The sequence below is a fragment of the Antechinus flavipes genome, chromosome 1, assembly GCF_016432865.1.
Source record: "Antechinus flavipes isolate AdamAnt ecotype Samford, QLD, Australia chromosome 1, AdamAnt_v2, whole genome shotgun sequence".
NCBI classification, from domain to species: Eukaryota; Metazoa; Chordata; class Mammalia; order Dasyuromorphia; family Dasyuridae; genus Antechinus; species Antechinus flavipes.
The window spans coordinates 648741734-648767593 of NC_067398.1; the positions used below are offsets into that span (position 1 = coordinate 648741734).

Here is a 25860-nt window from a genome sequence, read left to right on the forward strand (position 1 = left end):
ATTACATCTGAGCTAAAACTATTATAAAGATTCTTAGAGGTAAATGTGAGAGAGAAGTGAAATTAATACAAGGTGTCCCAAAAATCTTACTGCTTTTTTCAACTTTAATAGCTTAAGACTCTTGGGATACTCTGTGTAAGTAACACTTTCAAGTTTGCCCAGTACTTTGCATGATCTCAGAGCCTCACAAATCCTGAGAAACAGACATTACAGGTATCATCCCCAATTATTATAGGAGGAAACCAGTTAAATGACTTTCCCATGATCATAGACAATAAAGTACTAGATATGAAGATGTGGAGAGAGAGAGAGATAGGAAATGAGGAGCTTGGGGAAAAGTTACTCTAGTTTGGCAAGAACATAAAGGGAAATGTGATTTGAGACTGAAAATGTGCATTGGAGACTTCAGAGGTCCTTGAATGCCCATAAAAGGAATAAGCAGAGGTACAATTTTAATCCAAATTTCCTGAAATTAATCCAAATTTCCTGAAATCTGAAACAATAGCAAAGCTATTCTTCAGGACATCCATTCAATTTAGGAAATGTTTATTTTATGACTCTATACCCCCTCATAATACAATAGCCTGTGAAAGTTAAAAAAGCATATAGTCAAGAATATATGTTCTTTGTGGTTCTTTTCAACAATGAGATGATTGAGGCCAGTTTCAATGTTCTTGTGATGAAGAGAGCCACCTGTATCCAGAGAGAGGACTGTGGGAACTAAGTGTGGACCACTACACAGCATTTTCACTCTTTTTTGTTGTTATTTGCATATTGTGTTTTCTTTCTCATTTTTTCTTTTTTGATCTGATTTTTCTTCTGCAGCATATTTGTGAAAATATGTATAGAAGAATTGCACATGTTTAACATATATTGGATCACTTGCCATAAAGAGGAAGGGATGGGGGGAAGGGAGGACAAAAATTAGAACACGAAATTTTGTAAGGGTGAATGTCGAAAAATATCCATGTATATATTTTGAAAATATAAAAAAAAAGTATATCCTAAACTAATCCTGTAATGGAGATAAGCTGACAGGTAGAGCGATGATGTTCAGTCATGCTTGACTCTATGACCCCATTTTGGGGTTTTCTTGGCAAAATGGTTTTCTATTTCCTTCTGCAGTTCATTTTACAGAAAAGAAAACTGAGGCAACTGTTTGTAGTGGCTAGAAGCTGGAAAATTAATGGATGCCCATCAATTGGAGAATGGTTGAGTAAATTGTGGTATATGAACTTTTTGGAATATTATTGTTCTGTAAGAAATTACCAGCAGGATGAATACAGAGAGGACTGGCGAGACTTACATGAACTGATGTTAAGTGAAATGAGCAGAACCAGGAGATCATTATATACCTCAACAACGACACTTTTTGAGGATGTATTCTGATGGAAGTGGATCTCTTCGATAAAGAGATCTAAATCAGTTTCAATTGATCAAAGATGGGCAGAAGCAGCTACACCCAAAGAAAGAACACTAGGAAATGAATATAAGCTGCTTGCATTTTTGTTTTTCTTCCTGGGTTATTTGTACCTTCTGAATCCAATTCTCCCTGTGCAACAAGAGAACTGTTCGGTTCTGCACACATATATTGTATCTAAGATATACTGTAACCTATTTAACATGTAAAGGACTGCTTGCCATCTGTGGGAGGGGGTGGAAGGAGGGAGGGGAAAAATCAGAACAGAAGTGAGTGCAAGGGATAATGTTGTAAAAAATTACCCTGGCATGGGTTCTGTCAATAAAAAGTTATTAAAAAAAAAAGAAAGAAAGAAAGAAAACTGAGGCAAACAGAGTTAAATGACTTGCCTCAGGGTCACATAATATCTGAGGCTGGATTTGAACTTATAATGACATGTCTTCTTGATTCTAAGCCCACTATGTCACCTAGCTGCCTATGATACAATGATATATATGAAGTGTTGTAGACAGCATTGAGGAAGAAAAGGTCCCAGAGCTCCATTTTCCATCATGATTGAAATCACATTACAATACTCATTGGGAAGAAGTCTCAGTATTCCACTTCCCACCATTCTGTGTGTTCTGAGTTAGAAGTGCTAATTTGTAGAGCTGAGGAAGTGATTTGTGTTGCCTGTGCATTCTCCATCATTTAGTAGCAAGCAATTTTGTGCTAAGTCCCTGGCTTTTCCAGGGAAATGAAAAAACAATTCAAATACAGTTTATGTATCCTAGAAAAGTTGATTTATGGCAGAGTATAGATGCAATCATTCAGTCCTTTGGGCAATAGCCAGTGCAGGTGACAACTCTGTGAAGAGGGACTTCTAACTCATTCCTTGTCTGTAGAAACAGGTTCATTTCTATCTTGTGCTGATGACATTTTATCAGTTCTTTCTGCCTAATTTTTTTTTAATTTAAATTTTTGTTATTGTCACATTTGATGAACATCAACAGACATGACTTTCCCTAGGCGGGGAATGTCTATGAAGCCATGAATCTGCATTTTGGATTTTTGTACATTTCAATTTAATGTGTATCCATGACCCCTTCTTAGGTGAAGTTGAATCGACCAGCATTTCTTAAGTGTTTACTATGTGCCAGACACAGATTAGATCCTGGGAATACAAATTCAAGCACAAAGGCTGTCCTTGACTTGAAGGAGCCAATATTCCAAGAGAGGAGGAAAACAGCCCACAGGAAGCCCAAAGGAAGGAAGGAGGGAGTGACACATAATGGAGAAGTTCAGCTTGCTGAGAAATGAAGGGATGGCTGGGTTTGGACAGAAGTCATCTAATCCAATCCAATTCAAAAGGACATAGCAAACCAAACATGCCAAGGAAAGCCCAAAATGGAGTCACAAGAGGATTGGTCACAACTGAACAACATCAGTGTACCTGTCATTTCTTCTGCATTAAAGGATTAGGTTTTTGTTTTGCTTTTTACTTAATAGTATTTTATTTTTTCAATTACATGTAAAGATAGTTTTCAGCATTTATTTTTGTAAAATATAGAGTTCCAACTTTTTTATCTCTCCCTCTCTTCTTTCCCCCCTTCCCAAGGCAGTAAGCAAACATCATTTTAAACATATTTCTGTATTAGTCATGTTGTGCAAAAGTCAGAACAAAAGGAAAAAACAGTACATGGATAGATCACCAGCCCTGAAGTCAGGAGGATCTGAGTTCAAATCTGACCTCAGACACTTAATATTTCCTGACTGTGTGACCTTGGGCAAGTCACTTAACCCCAATTGCCTGAGCAAAAAAAAAAAAAAAAAAAAAAAAGTGAAAATATATGCTTCAATCCATATTTAATTTCTCTCTCTGGATGTGGATGGCATTTTCCATCTTTAGTTTATTGGAATTGTCTATAGTTGATCATCACACAATCTTGCTGATACTAGATATAATGTTCTCCTAGTTCTGCTCACTTCATTTAGCATCAGTTCATGTAAGTCTTTCCAGTGTTTTCTGAAATCACTTCCTTATAAAAACAGTAGTATAAGGATTAGATTCTCAAGCGCATAAATTGCCCTTGAGAGAAACCCAGACTTCAACCTAGTGAGAAAATTCATTTCTTATTAAATATTTAAAGAACAGTTAATTCCAAAATTATATAAACTATTTGGATAAACAGGCAAAGAAAAAAACTATTAAATTCCTTTTATGACACAAATATAGTACTGATACCTAAACCAAGAAGAGCTAAAACAGAGAAAGAAAATTATAGAACAATTTCCCTAAGGAATATTGACACAAACATTTTGAACAAAATACAAGTAAGATGAATATAGCAATAAATTACAAGGAAGATACACTGTAACCAAGTGGGATTTATGCCAGAAATGCAGATTCAATATTAGGAAAACCATAAACATAATTGACCATATCAAGAAAACCAACAGAAATTATATTATCTCAATAGATATTGAAAAAGCTTTTGACAAAATATAACACCAATTCCTATCAAAAACACTAGAGTGTTTTAAAATAATAAATGGAGTGTTCTTTAAAATGATAACTGGTAACTACCTAAAACCATCAGCAAGCATTATCTATAACAGGGATAAGCTTGAAGCCTTCCCAATAAGATTCGGGTGAAGCAAGGATGCTCTTATCATTGCTATCATTCAATATAATACTTGAAATGTTAGCTTTAGCAATAAGAGAAGAAAAAGTAAAACAGAAGGAATTAGGATAGGCAATGAGGAAACAAAACTAGCATTCTTTTCAGATGATATGACTTAGAGAACTCTAGGGCATAAACTAAAAATTTACTTGAAATAATTAACAACTTTAGCAAAGTTGCAGGGTATAGATAAAACCCCCATAAATCATGAGTATTCCTTGTATGGATAAAGAAGCCTAGCAGCAAGAGATAAAAAGAGAAATTCAGTTTAAAATAACTGTAAACAATATGAAATACTTAGGAGTCTACCTCTTAAGACAAACCTAGTAACTATATGAGCATAATTACAAAACATTTTTCACACAGATCTAAAGAACTAGAAAAAGATCACTTGCTTATGGATAGGCTGAGTCAATATAATAAAAATGACAATTCTGTCTAAACTAATTTACTTGTTCAATGCCATACAAATCAAGCTATTAAAAAACTATCTGATAGAGTTAGAAAAATAATAAATTTCATCTGAAGAACAAAAGGTCAAGAAAATCAAGGGAACTAATGAAAAAATTACAAAGGAAGATAGTCTAGCAAAATCAGATCTCAAATTATATTATAAGCAGTCATCATCAAAACTAACTGAACTGGTTAAAAAATAGAATAGTAGATCAGTGGAGACAGAAGTCAATAACAAAAGTAACCCAATGTTTGTAAATCCCAAAGACCGCAGTTTTTGGGATAAGAACTCACTGACAAAAACTGCTGGGAAAACTGGAAAATAATGGAACACAAACAAAAACATTTCACACCATATACCAAGATAAAGTCAAAATGGATGCATAATTTAGATATATAGAGTGACACCATAAGCAAATTAAAAGAGCAAGGAATAGTCTAACAGTCAGATCTATGGGAAGAGGAAAATTCATGATCAAACAAGAGAGAGAGTTTTATGAAATGCAAAAAAGACAACTTTATATTAAATTAAAAAGCTTTTGTACAAACAAAACTAATGCAATCAAGATTAGTAGGAAAGTAGAAAAATGAGAAACAATCTTCACAGCAAACATTTTAAGAAAAGCCTCATTTCTCAAATATAAAAGGATCTGAATTAAATTTACGAGAATACAAGTCATTCCCCAATTGATAAATGATTAAGGGATAATGACAAGCAGTTTTCAAATTAAGAAATATATAGCATATGAAGAAGAGCTCTAGACCATTTTTGATTACAGAAATTCAAATTAAAACAACTCTGAAATACCACTTCACACCTATTAAATTGACTAACATGACAAAAAAAAAAGGAAACTGATAAATGTTGGAAAGGATGTAGGAAAATTGGGACAATAATACACTGTTGGTAGAGTTGTGAACTGATCCAACCATTCTGGAGAGCAATTTGGAACTATCCTCAAAGGGCAACCAAAGTGTGCATACCCTTTGACCCAGCAATATCATTACTAGGTTTATATCCCAAAGAGATCACAAAAAAAATGGAAAAGGACCTACAGGTACAAATATATTTATAGCAATCCTTTTCATGTTGGTAAAATATTGGAAATTGAGGGGATAGCCATTAAGTGGGGAATGATTGAACAAACTGTGGTTTTATGAATGTAAAGGAATACTATTGAAATACTATAAGAAATGATGAACAGGCAGATTTCAGAAAAACTAGGAAAGACTTGTACAAAATGATGCAAAGAGAAATGAGCAAAACCAGTAGAACATTGTACACAGCATCAGCAAATTTATGTGATCAATTATGGTTGCCTCAGCTCTTCTCAGCAATACAACAATCCAAGACAAATTTAGAGAATTCATGAAGAAAACTTTATCTATTACTAGATGAAAAAACCTATAGACTCAGAATGCAAATTGAAGCATATTTTTTTTTACTTATTTTATTCTTTCTCATATTTTTTTTTTTATTTTTTCTTTTACAACTATGACTAATATGGAAAAATTTTTGGTAGGATAGTACATATATAAATTATATCTAACTACCATCTTCAAAGAGGGAAGAGTAGAGAGAGAGGGAGAAAAACTGGGAAGTTAAAATCTTGTAAAAATGAATATAAAAATTGTCTTGACATGCACTTGAGAAAAAAATACTAAAAAAGAAAAAAATAATGAACTTTCCTTCTCTTGTTTTTAATGATTTATTATAGTCCCCTTTTTCTTTTATTTTCAATTATTTTAAGGATTCTTTCTATCCCTATTCCTATTTTCCTTATTCTTCTCATCACCAATTTTTTTTTAAATTTCCCTTATAACAAATAAATATAAACACAGAAATCCATCTCATTCTAATAATGATTAGCTTTTATATATGGCTTTATAATTTACTAAGTGCTTTACATATATTATTGTACAACAACCCTGAAAGGTAGGTGCTATTAGTCTCATTTTACAGATGAGGAAACCAAGGTAAAGAGAGTTTAGTGGGTAAATGATTTATTCAGTACCATCTGAGCATAAGGACAGATTTGAATTCATGTCTTCCTAACTACAAGTTCAGCACTTTATCTACTATATTACCTAGTTGTATTAGTGACTTCTAGTTTTCAAAATCTTTATCTTGGGAATTTCAAATATTAGGAGTCTGTATTGATTGGACTTAGTTTGGTCTTCCTAGATACTTTGGCCTTTATCTTATATGGCAGCTGTGGGTTTTAAGTCTAAAAAAAGGCTATGACTTCTTTAATAACTCAAACTTTAAAGACTTCATCTTCTGACAAACATCCTTTTATTGAGAGGCAGTATAGCCTAGTGGATAGGATACTGGACTTGAAATCAGGAAGATCTGGAGGTCCGTGAATTTGGACCTTTCAGACTAGCCCTATGACCCTGGATGAGCCACTTAACTTCCCTCTAGGGAAGGTAAGTAACTAGGAGGTAAGACTCAATGGTCTCTAAAATTCCTTCTAGCCCTTGATCTTTAATCCTCTGATTTGTACACATTTGACATTTAAACCTGTAGAGGGTGAGGAGGTAAGACTCCATTCCAGGTTTTGAGTCTTACAGTAACTTGGCTCACCAAAACTCCCTTATTGAAACAGCAGACTGCTTGTCAATATAATAAATTAATAATCTAGTGACTGAAGCAAAATGCAAACACTACTCTTTGGATTAAAAGTTAAACCTTTGAATTTAGGAAAGCAAAGAATGTCCACAAGAAGACTAAAGGTATTTGGAAGAAAGATACCTGAGATAATGGTATGATAAACTTTACTCTGATGTATATGTTGGCTATTTACATCTCTGTCTAAGTAACCAAGATCTGAGACTTAAGGGGTTTAATCATTTACATCATAGTAGAATTTTGTTAGGCTATAGGAATTTTAAAAGAGTGTACTTTGTATCAAACTTATGAGCATTTGAGGTAGATATATTTGTGTTTCTGATCAATAAACTTCAAAGAGTCCTAGCCAGGACTTCTCCACCTGGCCCTGATGTGTCACATCCTTCATCACTACAGGAGCTGGACTCCAACAAACTCTAAGAGTTTTGTTTTTCTCTCTAAATCTGAATGAGAAGTGCTCTAGATGGTTACAACAAAGGTAATGATTAAGAAGGTTATTGTGGGTTGATCTATCATGGAAGCTGGAAAAAAAGTTGATGATATGTACTAGATTTTTGTGGAAATATGTATAGAAGAATTGCAGATGTTTAACATATTTAATTACTTGCCATCTAGGGGAGGGGGGGGAAAGGAGGGAAAAAATTTGGAACACAATGTTATGCAAAGGTGAATATTGAAAATTATCCATGCATATGTTTTGAAAATAAAAAGTCTCTCTCTCTTTCTCTCTCTCTCTCTCTCTCTCTCTCTCTCTCTCTCTCTCTCTCTCTCTCTCTCTCTCTCTCTCTCTCTCTCTCTCTCTCTGTATTTTGTAATTACCTTCACCTTTGTAACCTCAACCATCATCCACCTTCCAGAGAAACTTTTTTAACCTAAAGGTCAAATCTCATCAATTTAAACTATTATAGCTACTCCTATCACCTGAAGACTACTCCCATTGCCGAAGAACCTTTGATTTGTGTCATGAATCATATGTCTTGGATTTGGATAAGGTGTTTTCATAAAAGGAGGTTCAAATGATGTAATCTCAATTCTGATTAGGTCATTGTTAGCCAATTAAAGGACACACCTATATTGCTCAAGATTTTGCTCCGTCATTTTGCTAATTGTTCTATTTGTTCAATTTTGCTTTTTAAAGCATTCTTCTCATTAGTTTTTTGAACTTCCATTGCCATTTGGCCTAGTCTTTTTTAAGGCATTAATTTTCTTCAGTATTTTTTTTTTTTGTATCTCTTTCATCAAGCTATTGACTCATTTTTCATTATTTTCTTCCATCACTTTCATTTCTCTTCTTAATTTTTCCTCTACCTCTCTGACTTGATTTTCAAAATCCTTTGTAAGCTCTTCCCTGGCCTAAGACCAATGCATATTTTTCTTAGAAGCTTTGAATATAGGAGCTTTGCCTTTATCTTCTGAGTGTGTGTTTTGATCTCCCTTATCACCATAGTAACTTTTTATAGTCAATCTTTTTCTGTTTGCTTTTTTTTTTCCTCTAGACTTTAACTATTAAAGTGGGACTTCTTCCAGGGTGGAGGGTGCACCATCCCAAACTTCTGCAGTTTTATGCATCTCTTTTCAGAATTACTACTGGGAACCTGTAAGTTTTCAATTCTTCCAATGTGGTATGACCAAGGAGAAGTGTGTTTATTGTGAGAAGCCACAAGCACTCTTTTTAGATCTGAAACTATGAGGAGATTCCATTTATCCCACTTTAATTCTGGTATGCTAGTGCTCCTCTTCACCATGAAGCTGCCACCAAGGATTATGACCTAGATCTGAGTATGGGCAAAGCAACAGTCCTGCCTCAGTGCTAGCAAATAGACCCCTGTAATCTCCATGTGACCAGTTTGACTCCTGTACCCATCTGTGGTCTGAGAGCTTTGGAAGCCGATGCTGATTCAATGGCTCCCAAGGCCTGTTCCTAGATTGCTGAGGCTAGGCCATGCTGAAGGGCCTTGTGTTGGACTATGTTCCACTCTCACTGGTGAGACAGACCTTTCCTGCTAAGCTTCCAAGTTGTCCTGGGCTAGAAAATAGTTTCACTCTTTCTTTTATGGATTCTGACATTCTAGAATTTGTTTAGAGATATTATTTAAAGGTATTTGGAAGGTCTTGGGGGAAAGCTGCTCCTCTCATCTTGGCTCTGATAACTTTTTTCTAAAAGACCCTGTCAGCCCTCATTCAGGGATTTGTTTATTGAGAAAGGCCATTGACACAATTTATTAGTTATAACTAATAAATTGTGTTTAGAACCTGGTCTCTTTCCTTACTTTCTAAAAAGGGGACTTTTGTGTGCATTGAATTTTTTCTAAGGAACTTTATTTGCAATTATTTTTGTAACTATTTTCTGTCTGGGGTACTGTTTGTGTTCAGTGTAATAATTTGGAAATAATAGCAGAACCCAGAAAATATCCCTAATAGACAAACTCTTTGGAGAGAACTCACTCTTTTCAAAGGAGATTCCCAGCTTAGGCCAAGGAATGGTAAAAATCCATATATTAGTGATGCTTTTGGGGGAGTCTAAAAAGTTTTGAAACAAAAACACTCCCCACCACATAGAGGGTAACTAAAAGTATAGAAAATTGTTTAAAAGTCACATATTTGACCTAAAAATTAGTGCGCTCTAATTTATTTTTGAAGCTTTGTCACTGGTGTTTAATGTCTAGGTATCTGTTTTGTGATTCCCACTTCATTGTATAAAATAAAAGAGAATCTCTAGGTTAGCTCAAACTGGATCCCCAGATAAAGGACTCAAACTATTGACAGCCACACCTATACTGGAGAAGCATGTCAATGTGAAAACAAGGGCCAAGAGGGGAACCCAACACTCTCTCTCTCCCCACCTCCCACTCCCAGAAGGAATTCACTAGTGGTCTGTGGTGTGAGGTTTGTCACCAAATGATGGCAGGCAACAAAAGTTGGGGTTTGATCATGTGAGGAATTCATAATGGCCATTCTCTTTGGCAAAATATAGATTTATTTAGGCAAGAGGTTATAGATAAAATGAAGGGAAACAATAGATGCCAGGGATGATAAATATGAAATAGAGTGAGAGAGCATAGAAAGTCAAGTTCCTCAGTGGAACTTACAATTTCCCAGTAGAAAGAGAGATCCCATGGGGATTCTGTAAGAAATGACCAGCAGGATGATTTTAGAGAGGCCTGGAGAGATTTACATGAACTGATGCTAAGTGAAATGAGCAGAACCAGTAGATCATTATACATGGCAAAATCAATATAATTGGACAATCAATTCTGATGGAAGTGGTTCTCTTCAACAATAAGATGATTCAAACTAGTTCCAATTGTTCAGTGATGAAGAGAGCCAACACCCAGAGAGAGGACCATGGACCACAACACAGCATTCTCACTCTTTCTGTTGTTGTTTGCTTGCATTTTGTTTTCTTTCTCAGGTTTTTTTTTCTTCTTGATCCATTTTTTCTTGTGCAGCAAGATAACTACATATATATGTATACATATATTGGATTTAACATATATTTTAACATATTTAACATGTATTGGACTACCTGCCATCTGGGGGAGGGGATGGGGGAAGGAGGGGAAAATTTGGAACAGAAGATTTTGCAAGGGTCAATATTGAAAAATTACCCATGCACATATTTTGTAAATAAAAAGCTTTAATAATAATTTTAAAAAAAGAAGAATTTGAGTGATCAACTGAAAAACTAAAAAAAAAAAAACAGAAAAAAAGCTATAGACTATATTGGTTAAACAAGACAACCATGATACACTAAATAAATGTTAAATAATTTGCTGAATGGGTTTTGAAATAACCATTTTCAGAGAATTTGCAGTTAACCAGAAATCTAATTTCTCTTAGAAGTTTCTTGTATTACTAAGCAGTAGAACCTTGATATAGCATCTTATCTAAGCTTTCTTTAGCATTACAGAAATGATTGTGCTCTTAAAACAACCACCACAGACTTGAAAAGTAAAAAACTAATATTCAGTTATTAACACTATGTAAACATAGGCTAAAGAGTTTTTTTTGGGAGGAGTATTAAAACTTTGGGTTTTTTTATGTATACATAGATAATTTTCTATATTCACCCCTACAAAACCCTGTGTTCTAATTTTTCCCTCCCTTTCCCCCATACCCTAGTTGGTAAGTGATCCAATAAACATGTACAATTTCTCTACGCATATTTCCACAAACATGCTGCACAAGAAAAATCAGCTCAAAAAGGAAAAAAAATGAAAAAGAAAACAAAATGCAAGCAAACAACAGCAAAAAAGAGTGAAAATACTATGTTTTGGTCCATATTGAGTTTCACTGTCCTCTCTTTGGGTACAGATGACTTTCCTCATCATAAAACCATTGGAATTGGTGTGAATCACCTCATTGTTGGAAAGAGCAAAGTCCATCAGCATTAATCAATTTTGCTGTTGTCATGTATAATGATCTCCTGGTTCTGTTCATTTTACTTAGCATGAGATCGTGTAAGTCTCTCTGAAATCATCCTGCTGACCATCTCTTATAGAACAATAATTATCATAACATTCATATATCATAATTTATTCAGCCATTCCTAATGAACATCCACTCACTTTCCAGTTTCTTGCCACTACAGAAAGGGCCGCCACAAACATTTTTACACATGTGGGTCCCTTTCTCTCCTTTAAGATCTCTTTGGGATATAAACCCAATAGAAACACTGCTGGATCAAAGGGTATGCACAGTTTGGTAGCCCTTTGGGCATAGTTCCAAATTGCTCTCTACTAACAATGTATAGCATAGGATATAATCAGATGAACATAAACTGGTGATGAATTGATTATGTGTGTGTGTTGTGCCTTTGTGAGTACACCTCAAAACTGTTGATTTTGTTTGAGAGAAGAAAAGATTACATATAGATTTCTTTTATTATTTTAGGGAGGGAGGTGTAGTAGACACCTTTTCAGGATTTACTTTTGCAATACCAGCACCAAAATAGACAGCTGGAGTAGTCACTGAATTTCTTATACAGGCATTTGCAATTATGTGTGTGCCACAAGCAATAAAAACAGATAATGGACCTTTATATACTTCTAAACATTGTGCACACTTTTGTGTACAGTATCAGATTTTACATACTAATTTCAATCCTTAAGGACAGGCAATAGTAGAGAGGAGAAAGAGACATCAAGACACTCCTCCAAAAACAAAAGAAAGGGGGAGCCACAGGTAACCCTAGAGAACTTCTAAATTTAGCTCTTTATATTATTAACTTCTTGATTTTTGACAAAGATGCACTGGCTCAGGCAGACAGGTTTTATAACCCACCAGAAGGGCAGTGTCCAGTGTGACTGGCTCCACGGTCTTTAGCTATCGCCAGATGATGTGGAGAGACCCAGAAAGTGGTGAATGGAAGGGACCAGATAGGTTAACTGCTTGGGGGAGAGGGTTTGCTTATATCTCTACAGATGGAGAAGGAATCAGATGGGTGCCATTGAGCCATATTTGCCTTGTTCATTGGAGAGAGACAGAGCAGATACTTGAAACAAAAGAGAAGCCCCAAGAAACATTGAATAGTTCCATTGCTGATTGTGCCCACCACTGAAAGAGCAGGGCAGTTATGGCAATTTGATTCAGGGACATCAAAAATTGTTAATGAGACTGATGCAGGACTTGAAAATCCTCAGGAATCATTGGATTCCCTGAGACATGATAAGATTATTGCAGGACTTCAAAATCTGCAGGAAATCATTGGATTCTCTAATACATAATAAGACTGTTGCAGGATTTTTAAAACTTTCAGAGATAATTGGATTCCCTGACACGTGAAGCAATGGACAATAGATTGGTTTTGAACTATCTCTTGGCTGCTGAAAGAGGTGTATGTGTGATTGTTATTTACATACCCTCCTTCTAGGACTACTAGAAATCTTTTACAACACCATGTTGATTCATATTGTTTGTTATATCACTACCTGCATGTACAATTCATGTTGTTACACCACATTGAGCTTGCACTGGCTGTGGGGAGAATCATCACTAATAGCCTGTGCTTTATTGCTATGTGCTTGTGTAATACCTCCCATGCTGATGGAGTTTGTGCATACCTGTTTCTAGTAAGACCCTTCAGCACAGAAACCCATTAGCAATATCTGGCTTGACACACCACTTCCCTTTAGTGTTTTTCATCTCTCTTCCTGAGAAGCTGGGGAGGAGTGATCATCTCCTTTTTAGTGCTTTCACCTCCCTTCCTTAGAAGTCAGGGAGGGCATGACCACCTGTATTCTAAAACAAAAGAAAGGAGGAGATGTAGAGGGCTGAAACTCTGAATCAGAAAAGAGAGCACTTAAGGCTATTTATTCAATGTGAGACAATGGCTTTATTAGCATATATTTGGATGATGGCTCTCCTCAGCATTGGTGCTTGCTGAATGTTTGGTAATAAGATAATTGTAGGCAAGGATTGGAGGGTGGAGGGAAAGAAGTGAGAATCACTTGGCGGCAGGACAAGGAGGAGAGAGGCTGGAGATTCTGGACTCCAGAATCCAGGATACATCTTTGGCAAGTCACATGGCAGCTTGCCTGCCTTCTTCACTTCTCCCCCTAAAGACCAAGAACTTTGATTTATCCTGACTCTGGCTGACCCTGACCTTTCCAGGGAGCTAGCCCATATTTTACAGGGAGATATGTTTTTCCTTTTTCATTCTAGTTTTAAAAAGTATAAGACCACTAGGTGTCTAGGTGTCAACACTTCTTCCATCTCTTCTGATTATATGCAACTTCAGGAAGGAAAAAATATGAGGTAGCATTACAAATCTATTTGAAATTGAATTTGTAACTGAAACGTAATATCTCTATGGTAAATTTCATGTTATGGTTTAAAGGTTTTTATAACTGCTAAAAAAAAAAAGCATCTCAAGAATTTCTGAAGCTCTGATTAAGATTAAGAATAAATGGCACCCCATTCTCCAATTGATAAATGGTCAAAGGATATGAACAGACAATTTTCAGATGAAGAAATTGAAACTATTACCACTCACATGAAAGAGTGTTCCAAATCACTATTGATCAGAGAAATGCAAATTAAGACAACTCTGAGATATCACTACACACCTGTCAGATTGGCTAAGATGAAAGGAAAAAATAATGATGAATGTTGGAGGGGATGCGGGAAAACGGGGACACTGATGCATTGTTGGTGGAGTTGTGAACGAATCCAGCCATTCTGGAGAGCAATCTGGAATTATGCCCAAAAAGTTATCAAACTGTGCATACCCTTTGATCCAGCAGTGTTTCTATTGGGCTTATACCCCAAAGAGATACTAAAAAAGGGAAAGGGACCTGTATGTGCCAAAATGTTTGTAGCAGCCCTGTTTGTAGTGGCTAGAAACTGGAAAATGAATGGATGCCCATCAATTGGAGAATGGCTGGGTAAATTGTGGTATATGAATGTTATGGAATATTATTGCTCTGTAAGGAATGACCAGCAGGATGAATACAGAGAGGCTTGGAGAGACCTACATGGACTGATGCTAAGTGAGATGAGCAGAACCAGGAGATCATTATACACTTCGACAACGATATTGTATGAGGATGTATTCTGATGGAAGTGGATTTCTCTGACAAAGAGACTTAACTGAGTTTCATTGGATAAATGATGGACAGAAACAGCTACACCCAAAGAAGGAATACTGGGAAATGAATGTGAACTATTTGATTTTTGATTTTCTTCCCGAGTTATTTTTACCTTCTGAATCCAATTCTCCCTGTGCAGCGGGAGAACTGTTCGGTTCTACAAATATGTATTGTATCTAGGATGTACTGCAACATATTTAACATATATAGGACTGCTTGCCATCTTGGGGGGGGGGGGAAGGTGGGAGGGAGGAGAAAAAATGAAACATAAGTGATTGCAAGGGATAATGCTGTGTAAAAATTATCCTGGCATGGATTCTCTCAATACAAAGTTATTATTAAATAAAATTAAATTAAAAAAAAAAGAATAAATGGCACCCAAAATGTTTGTGGCAGCCCTTTTTGTAGTGGCTAGAAACTGGAAATTGAATGGATGCCCATCAATTGGAGAATGGCTGAATAAATTGTGGTATATGAATGTTACGGAATATTATTGTTCTGTAAGAAATGACCAGCAGGATGAATACAGAGAGGCTTGGAGAGACTTACAGGAACTGATGCTAAGTGAAATGAGCAGAACCAGGAGATCATTATATACCTCGACAACGATACTGTATGAGGATGTATTCTGATGGAAGTGTATTTCTTTGACAAAGAGACCTGAGTTTCAATTGATGGACAGAAGCAGCTACACCCAAAGAAAGAACACTGGGAAATGAATGTGAACTATTTGCATTTTTATTTTTCTCTCTGGGTTATTTTTACCTTCTGAATCCAATTCTCCCTGTGCAACAAGAGAACTGTTCGGTTCTGCAAACATATATTGTATCTAGGATATACTGCAACATATCTGACATATATAGGACTGCTTGCCATCTAGGGGAGGGGGTGGAGGAAGGGAGGGGAAAAATCGGAACAGAAGTGAGTGCAAGGGATAATGTTGTAAAAAAATTACCCTGGCATGGATTCTGTCAATATAAAGTTATTATAAAATAAAATAAAATAAAATATAAAAATAATAATAATAATAATAAAATTTTTTTAAAAAGAAAAATTACCTATGCGTATGTTTAGTCAAGAATAAATGGCACCAAAAAGTTATCAAACTGTGCATACACTTTGATCTAGAAGTGCTACTACTGGCCTTATACCCCAAAGAGATACCAAAGAAGGAAAAGGGACCTGTCTGTGCCAAAATGTTTGTGGCAGCCCTCTTTGTAGTGACTAGAAACTGGAAAATGAATGGGTGCCCATCAATTGGAGAATGGTTGGGTAAATTGTGGTATATGAATGTTATGGAATATTATTGTTCTGTAAGAAATGACCAACAGGATGAATACAGAGAGGCTTGGAGAGACTTACATGAACTGATGCTGATTGAAATGAGCAGAACCAAGAGATCATTATATACCTCAACAACGATACTGTATGAGGATGTATTCTGATGGAAGTGGATTTCTTTGACAAAGAGAAGATCTAACTCAGTTTCAATTGATCAATGATGGACAGAAGCAGCTACACCCAAAGAAAGAACACTGGGAAATGAATATAAACTGCTTGCATTTTTGTTTTTCTTCCCGGGTTATTTTTATCTTCTGAATGCAATTCTTCCTGTGCAACAAGAGAACTGTTGGGTTCTAAACACATATATTGTTTCTAGGATATACTGTGACATGTTTAACATGTATAGTACTGCTTGCCATCTGAGGGAGGGGGTGAAGGGAGGGAGGGGAAAAATCGGAACAGGAGTGAGTGCAAAGGATAATGTTGTAAAAAATTACCCTGGCATGGTTGTCAATAAAAAGTTATAATTATTTTTTAAAAAAAGGATAAATGGCACAAACCTCTTTTCTGAGGCAGTCGTAGGAATTGAGTAAATCACACTGACTCCATCTTGTAATTCAATTCTGAATCTAGCTCAATTCTCTTTCTATTCAGTTATGGGTCTGGTTCAATTTCTGTCTTGTGAGAAAACTTTATTCCCCTAACTAAAGACTTAAATTATGCTGATCAAAAACTTAGATCTGAAGATTGATGTAAGGAGTTTTCCCACAGTTATCTATCTTAAACAACTTATATGTCTTATTTGAAAATTGGCCTTGTACTGGTCAATCAGTCAGTGTTTCCATGTTCCTTTGATTGAAAACAGATATCTGGGGGATGGAGAGGAGGAGACAGGAAATATCTCTTACTTTAAGGAGTTGTACTTATTTGTCCTTCCCCTCCCAACTGAGAAAAACTCTAATCCTTCCACCAATTAGAAATCAGATTACCTACTCCTGTCTCTGGGTTCATGTCCTACTAGTTGTTTGCTTTTAATGAATAAAACGTCATCTCTCCTTGTATTTGAGATCCAGAGTCAAGCTGAGAAGGCCTCATGCCAATTTGTTATACCACTGGAATGTATTGCTTAATAAGTTTATATGCTCAGAAGTTTTAACCTTTGTTTCTTCAGTCTTTTCAGATTTTACTGGCAATAGTTTTTGGCCGATCCAGCTAGGTGGAGTCAGGACTCTGTATAGCCTTTCAGAAAAACTTTGTTAATCTTTCACCAAGACACATGTTTGAGGAAAACTGCCCCCAAAGGTCTGATGCCCTTTTATTTTACATTCTTCTGAGCTAAAGTATGGTTTACTCCCACACTGCCAGGAAAGGTTTACCTTCTTCCTGAAGGTTGGGGAAAAATTACTCCCTTTAAGGGAATGACTAGTTCTGATAATAGTAAAATAGTAAGGATTTTCCCTTAGAAAAATTGACTCGAGTCCAGGGGAAGAATGTGCTGTTAAATTGATAGAGCCTTAGATTCTTATTGGCCTGAAACATACAGAATTGAAGCGGGTGATTAAAAGATTGAGATCTTAAATTATGTTAAAATATACAAAAATCTCATTGGGTCACAGATTTGATGGCAAATTAAAAGCTTTGAGATTAATTTTTCAAGGTAGTTAGATGGGACAGTAGATAGAGCACTGGTCCTGGAGTAAGGAGAACTTGAATTCAGATCTGATCTCAGACACTTAATCCTTCCTATCTGTGTGGCCCTGGGCAAGTCATAACTTCAATTGCTTGCAAAAAACCAAAAGTAAACACCCACAAAAAAACACACAAACAGAGATTAGATTTCTAGTAGATGAAAAGGTTAGCAGGTATATGTTTGATCATTTATATGTATATTTTTTATATTTTCTGTTAAACTCTTTATCCCAGGAAGCAAGAACTAATACACTTTAGGCTTTTAGATGGTAATTGCTGAAAACATTTTAGTAGATTTTGAAGGTTTGGAGAATAAGGAGATTAGAGATTAATTTTTGAGGAGTTTGGAGATTAATATTTTGAGATTGTAGAGAACTCCTGACCCTTGGAAAATCCTAAGGATTTATGTCTTTGTCTTTGTTGTATCTGACAAGGCACTTAACGGAAGCTTAACATATCTTAGGGAGTTTGGGAATGCTTCCCTATAGAGTTTGTTTTAAGGATAACTAAGAATTAAATTCTGTAAAAAATTTAGGGGTAAATAGTGAACGAGATAAGGTGAAATCTTTCAAGACAGTTGTGAAAATCGAGTAAGGCTTCATCTATTTCAAAGTTTGAGTAGGCCTGAAGGACTTTAAACATTAAATCAAGGGCATACTTAAAGGGTCTCCTCCCCTATATTCTCCTAAGGGCATACTTAGGCCCCCTCCCTGCTATATTCTTAAGGGCATACTTAAAGTCTCCTCCCTGTTATCTCCCTAAGGGCATACTTAAGTCCCCTTCTTGTTATCCTCCCTATTTCAACCAAATATGGGCAACTGTGTACTTAATTGGTCAAGTTCAATTTTTTGGGTAGTTCCCGCGTTTAGAATGTAGGAGCCTCAGCTAATAAGGATGAGGGTAAGTGGTGGGAAGGGGAATTTGTGTTAGAGATTAAAAGCGTTGACCCTGCTCCTTAAGGTGCTTCCTCCCTTCGATTGTCTGCTCCATGGGTGGGACCCCGGATTCTCCCGAGAACGTATAATAAACTTTGCTTTGCTTCTAGAGATCTCTCCATCTTTTTTGTTAAATGGTTTCTGACCCACACAATAGCACTTAAATCACTTTTCCCCTGAAGATTGATAGAGCTATTGTTTTAGGGTAACAGAAAAAGTTTGAAAGTAATCCCAGAGTGCAAAAAAAAAAAAAAACAAACAAACAAAAACTAGTTTGCATTTAAAATTTACCTGACCTTTCTTTGTGTTGCCCAAAAGAGGGTTCCATACTGCATTATCCTCAGTTTCCCAAAGGGAAACTTTCACATGTCCAGAGCCTTAGATATCTTGCAGATTAAGTAGATTTAGACTTTTAAATGAATTAGTATATCTGCAAAAGAAAGAGTGATGACATTAATTTGAAGACAATTTGGGAAAAGCTTTTGCTGGCAGCTCATGCCATTGTTGTCATTGAAAATCCAATTAATGTTAGTATAATCTCATCCAGGAACAATGACTAGCAAACAAACTTCTGAAATTTTCTGCTGCCACTGTTAGTGCCACTGTTAGGGAGGAAACAAACAAGGGGGGACCCCACAAGTCCCAGACTGGTGTCATGAGGTTTCTCAAAAGAATTTGCGGGCTTGAATCCATCTCATAGTGGAGGGGCAAAGTTTTATTGAAAGTAAAGTATGCCTTTACAAGAAGACTGAATTATAAAGGAATTCAGAAAAGAAACTGAAGCAAGGAGATACATTTATAAAGCTTTCAATCATAGATATGTTAATTCTACAGCTTAAGGGGTAAGGCTAGGGAGTAATCTCCAGATAAATTGAGGGTGGTCTCTGAAATTTGATTATTGCATTATTGCTCAGTCAGCAATGAACTGAGAAGTAATCTATTCAGAGTCAAACAGATGGGGCATAGGAGTTTTCTGAAGCCAGAAGCTATCTGGCTAAAGAGTGGTCAGTATCAGATAGATTGGAAGTTTCCTGAGGCGATTCCAAAGCCAAAAGACCCAGGACCACTGACCCATTAGAACAGAACCCCGCCCCCCCAGGTCAGGGGATCACAAAATCAATGGGGAAACTAGGTCAGGGAACTTTGGTACAACACTACTTCAGGTTGACAAGGGGCATAAAGCTGTCCCTGCCCAGTAGAGGTCCAGACTGAAGAGAGGAAGCAAGATGGCGACAGCAGTATTCAGTGGGGTGCTGGGTATCAGAATCAGTTAGCCAATGGTATTTAGAGTGAACAGATAATCAGAAGTTTATAGCTTGAAGCCTGGAGGAAACAAATCTCACAAGTAGGTTAAAAATGCAGGAGCCAAATATGAGCAAAAAGGATAATTAAAATGGAGTTAGTAGGGACAATAGTCAGGAACCCATCCAGAGAAAGTCTAGGGGTAGGGGGGAAGATGAGGCTATAATGAATGCCTCTCATCCAAACTCCTTTTCCTATGGTAAATACCAAAGAATGTTTCCCCCCAGATCTCTGCTTTTGTCTCCTTGAAGGGATGGGGGCAGTATTCAAAGCAGTGGCATTATACACAGTGAAAGGAGCACTCAGATGACCTAGGGTGCAAGCAAAGGTGTATAAATAAGTGTTAAGCACTGGGTAGAGAGGATAACATGCAGAGTGGAGATAATAATTAATCTTAAAAGGATTTGAGCTCCTTTAGCAAAAACCTCAGCTTTCCAAGGCAGGCTTTTACCAAATTAGTAAAGGTGACAACAAAAACCAAAAAGCAGTTTGAAGCCCCATGTGTAAAATTCATCTGCCAGTCCTGCTCTAAGTATGTACCTCTCCTCCAGAGAGGCTTCAGAATGGGGTGTTTAGCAGCCCTTTCACAAACTGGGCATATTTGACAGTTCTGTTTGTTTCTTCTACCTTGTGATCAATGAAAATAGATTTTACAAGTACTGGAGATCTTTTTTTTTTTTCCAAGTGAGTATGAAAAAACTTCAAGGAAGGTAATGTAGAAGCATTATGAGTAAGTTTGCCATTTTGGCAATGGATAATTTTGGAATGGATATACTACAATTATTATCTTTCTGAAGAGGACAAAGGATAGTCAGGTTAAAGGTATTTCCCTGGGGGGTAGCTAGTACAAAATAGGGTGGTATCCAGGGTGGGAATGGTAACATTGGGAAAGGGGCCTTTGCAACTAGTGCATCAGCACCACACCTATTAGTGGACACTTCACATGAGGATCCTTCACTAAATAGCTTTCAGGTGTTGTGCCAAAGTTCCCTTTTAATGTTGTGACCCAATTTCTCCAATTGTCCTATTTAGTTATTCTCCCTCTTAATGTTTGATGAGATAAAGGTCTGCCTCAGTTGCTCTGCCCCAAAACCCCAGGCTATAATCATTCCCTTTTAAATGGTTGATGAGATAAAGGTTTTATATCTTTAGGTTATAGACATTCCTTCTTAATGTTTGATAGGATAAAAGTTTATCCATTTTAGATGTCATTAGAATATCAGTAACCTCCCTCCATAGTGTCATCCTAGAGGCCTTCCACCCCTCCATTAGGTTATCCCCATCCAGGTACCTCCCCCATTATGTTCTTGTTTTTGTTATCCTATTAAAAAGCTTGCCCTCTGATACTTAATTGCTGGACTCTTTGAGATAATTGTCTCGTCCAGCCCTGGGACCAAATATGGATCCATTGGTCCCAGTATCTTTCTTCATTTAATAAACTATTGAACTGGTCTCTAATCTCTGTCTTGCTCAGTTTCTCCGGCATTACACAGGGAGCCTTGCCTCTGGTGGTAACTGATCCTCAAGCAGATCACCCGCCTTTGACTAACCAACCACTATATTGTACAACACAAATTTCCCACTTCACTACGTGAACGTTGCCAATCCATGAAATAACAAGGGAGCTTATTCAGTGGGTCTGATGTGGAGGATGCTGGCCCCAAGAAGTCCTGGGTATGCAAGCTCATATCTCCTGTGAACACCATGGAAGGTTATACCTTTTCTTTACTTCTACAGGGATCCAGAGGAGATTGAAAGGGATGCAGGCTGTGGCTGAGAAAGCAGTAACAAAGGAAGTTTCAGAGTGAATTAGCTGCATGTGCTCCAGAATTGACTGTTGCTCAACTAGAAGGGATGATTGGTCTAAGGGAGTCGAGGTGCCATCTGTGCCCATTCAACAGTTCTCTCCTGAAGATCAGAGTGCTCAGCTGGCTACTGAGGACTGTTCTGCAGCTCCTACTACTCAGACCACTGAGTGGTTAGGAACCACAACAGAGTAGCCTTAAGTTTTACCCCAAATGCTGCTCTAACTGGGTTGGGAAAGTACCAGATGGTTAATAAACACTGGTATCTTAATAAATAAATAAATTTATCTGAAACTTAAATAGATGATTATTTAGGCAAACTAGAAGCTAGGCCATGTGTGATCAAAAGACCCTGTGGAACTCAGCAGGGTTGGAGAGTAAAATTGGATGACCTTCCCCAGTTGCAAGCTAGTCCAGGAGTAAAGTTGCAACAAAAGCCCTTTTAGAATGAGAGAAGAATTCTTTAGTCAGCAATTCTTATGAGAAGTGGGTGCGCTCCCAAGTGGGACACATACCAAATACAGAAGTTCAGTTCCTTACCTCTCCCCTAAAGGTTCTGATTGACAAGATTTAGAGTTACAATTCTTTTTATCTGCCCATTCCATATATCAGGAAATGGCTGTCTTCTCCCCCCGCCCGGGGGGTGTCAGTTGATATGTATGAGATACTTGCAAAAGACTTATTCCCTGTCATTGATCCTAGCCAGTTTGGGACTCTAGGCTTGGACCCCTTTATGAGGAACTTTGTTTTTTATCTAATTTCTTGATTCAAAAGGTGACTTGGAGATCTCTTAACAAGAAAAGATGGAAATTTTGAGAAAAATTGTGAGAAAACTATTGCAGTGTTTGAATCTAGCCCTACTATGACTGGGAAGCTGGACTACCTCTACCTATTGCTTAGAGACCTTTAACTAAGAACCTAGGCTATGCTGATCAGAAATCCAATTAGATCCAAAGATTGATGCAAAGTGTTTTCTTACAATTATGCAACTCAAGCAATCTTATTTGAAAACTGGCCCCATACCGATCAATTATTGATTCCATATTTCTTTAACTGAATAGACACTTGGAGAGTGAGTGGGAGTGGTACCCTTTTTCTGATTACATGGAACTGCACCTGTTTGCTTTCCCCCTCCCAACTCAGATACTAATCTTTCTTCTGATTAGAAATTAAATGACTTAACCTTGTATATTGGCTTATATTTATTTCTTTGGTATTTGAATTTCTTAAATATATCAACATGACAGATTGCCATAGAGTCTTTTTAAAATTCTTCTTTCAGCCTTTTGTTGGCACTGTATCACATACAGGATTTAGAAAAAAATTAAAACAGCAAAGGGAATGTAAAAACAAATTCTCTGAGGTTTCACTTGAACTGTGAGTTCTTAATTTGATGTTCTTTTTATAGAAAGATGATATATATATTGGTCTAGCTTCTAGTTTACCTAAATAATCACCTACTTAAGTTTCAGATAAATTTATAGCTTTGTTAATAGTTTCAGAATTATAAAGTTTGAGCCTGTTTTTAACTGTATGAACTAGTTGTTAAAAAAGCAAAATTTAAGAGATTGTACTAGATTGTATTGAGTCTGGTTATTGGCAGATTTTAGCAGAAACATCAAAGAATTTCTATAAGTAACCTGAACCACAGAAGCAGATCTTCTAGATCAAGCCTGATGGTTTGGGCTATCCTCCCTCAAATTAGTTCTGTTAAAATAGAATATCTAGGATAAATTTTCTTTAATCACTATTTCCATATTAGGGTTGTGACGTTAGAGAAATACTGAGTTTTTTTTTTTTCACAGCATTTTTCCTGTAATCCTTGGTTCAGCTTTACTAAATGTTAAGAGTCCAGCTCTAGTGAATATTGAGAGTATGAAAGTGAATTGAATATCCACAAGCCAGGGGGAAAAATTGTCTTGCCATTTTTATTAATTTGAGAGCCAGAGTTTATACACTCTTTAAGCAAATGTTGCATTGACACCAACTACCTCCATGTGGTGTTGTACACACTCCAGGGTTAATGTATATGTTCATACTTTGACATTTCAGTCTGACCTTAACTATCAATAACAAAGTATCTCTCATAACAGGTCATTAATAACAGTAACTATTAATAAAGTATTTGTCAAAAGAGTTGTTAGTAACAGTAACAATAACAAGGTTATTTGTCAAAACAGTCATAAATAGCAGAGAGGTGCTGCCTTGTTCCTGCCCCATGCATTCATAAAGGTTATCCTAAACTTATCTCCAATATGTCTTTAAATTCATTTTTTTTTTCTTTTGCTGAGGCAGTTGGAATTAAGTGACTTGCCCACGGTCACACAGCTAGGAAGTGTTAAGTGTCTGAGGCTGGATTTGAACTTAGGTCTTCCTGACTTTAGGGCTAGTCCTCTATCCACTGCATTACCTAGCTGCCCCTTTCATTCGTTGTTAAGGGAAGTGGTGAGTCAATGCTTTGAATTGTTCACCCTTACAGAAAGCAGGTCTAAAGTAATATCTGGACCAAATTTATTCAATATTGGCCCTCTACAACTAACACCTGATAGGCATCCATGATTTTTAATAATTCCTTGATTTATAACTTTAATGGGAATAAATGATTCAAGGGATGGCCATCAAAGAATCAAAAGTGTTTAGGAATTATAAAACTGAAAATTGATTTTACTTCTTTTTTGCTAAGATTTAAGCAAGATTTAATATTCCCTTACACATTTCCTTCCCCTTGGAAATTCCACCTGCTACTCACATTCCAGAGAAACTTGCCTAAAGGGTTAACTTTTGTCTTAGAATTACCTCCACCTTTGTAACCTCACTATCATTCACTTTCCAGAGAAACTAAATTAACCTAAAAGGCAAATCTTATCAATTTAAACTATTGTAGCTACTCCCATCATTTGAAGACTTTCTAATTGGCCTTCTGACTTGAACCACAAGTCTTTTAAAAAATATTTTATTTTTTATTATAACTTTTTATTGACAGAACATATACATGGGTAATTTTTTTTACAACATTATCCCTTGCACTCACTTCTGTTCCGACTTTTCCCTTCCCTCTCTCTACCCCCTCCCCTAAATGGCAGTTTTATACATGTTAAATATATTATAGTATATCCTAGATACAATATATGTGTGCAGAACTTGAACAGTTCTCTTGTTGCACAAGAAGAATTGGATTTAGAAAGTTAAAATAATCTGGGAAGAAAAATGAAAATGCAATTGGTTCACACTCATTTCCCAGTGTTCCTTTTCTGGCATAGCTGATTCTGTCCATCATTGATCAATTGGAATTAAATTAGATCTTCTCTTTGTGGAAGATATCCACTTCCATCAGAATACATCCTTATATAGTATTATTGAAGTGTATAATGATCTCCTGGTTCTGCTCATTTCACTCAGCATCAGTTCATGTAAGTCTCTCCAAGCCTCTCTGTATTCATCCTGCTGGTCATTTCTTTCTTTTTTTTTTTTTTCCTATTTTATTTATTTATTTTTAAAATTTTATTATTTTTTATTGACAGAACCCATGCCAGGGTAATTTTTTACAACATTATCCCTTGCACTCACTTCTGCTCCGATTTTTCCCCTCCCTTCCTCCACTCCCTCCCCTAGATGGAAAGCAGTCCTATATATGTTAAATATGTTCCTGCTGGTCATTTCTTACAGAACAATAATATTCCATAACATTCATATACCACAATTTACTCAACCATTCTCCAATTGATGGGCATCCATTCATTTTCTAGTTTCTAGCCACTACAAAAAGGGTTGCCACAAACATTTTGGCACATACAGGTCCCTTTCCCTTCTTTAGTATCTCTTTGAACTACAAGACTTGAATGGGAATAAGGGGGTTTCAGAAAGAGAAGTTCAAATGATATAATCTCAATTCTGACTATGTCACTGTTAGCTAATCAGAAGAGAACAAATCTTTATTGTTCAACATTTTGCTCTGTCATTGTATTGATTGTTCTAAAAGACCCTATCAGTTCTTACATAAGTTTTTGATTATTAAGAGAGACCATTTACCCGAGTTATTGCTTACTGTTAACCTAGATAATAAATTTATTATTCTTGGGGCCTTGTCT

General features: G+C 36.4%; 1 protein-coding gene, 1 long non-coding RNA gene and 1 pseudogene across 10 annotated transcripts in view; 2 read left to right on the forward strand and 1 right to left on the reverse strand.

Annotated features, from left to right (window-relative positions):
* LOC127544596 (uncharacterized) overlaps positions 1 to 19117 on the reverse strand; it is a 29885-nt gene extending 10768 nt beyond the window's left edge. The window contains exon 1 of the long non-coding RNA XR_007949485.1: positions 18962 to 19117. This is a non-coding gene — a long non-coding RNA (uncharacterized LOC127544596). The remainder of the gene's footprint in view (positions 1 to 18961) is intronic.
* SLC39A4 (solute carrier family 39 member 4) overlaps positions 1 to 25860 on the forward strand; it is a 61990-nt gene that overhangs the window by 15347 nt on the left and 20783 nt on the right. The window lies entirely within an intron of this gene.
* LOC127545967 (40S ribosomal protein SA-like) lies at positions 19892 to 21967 on the forward strand (annotated as a pseudogene).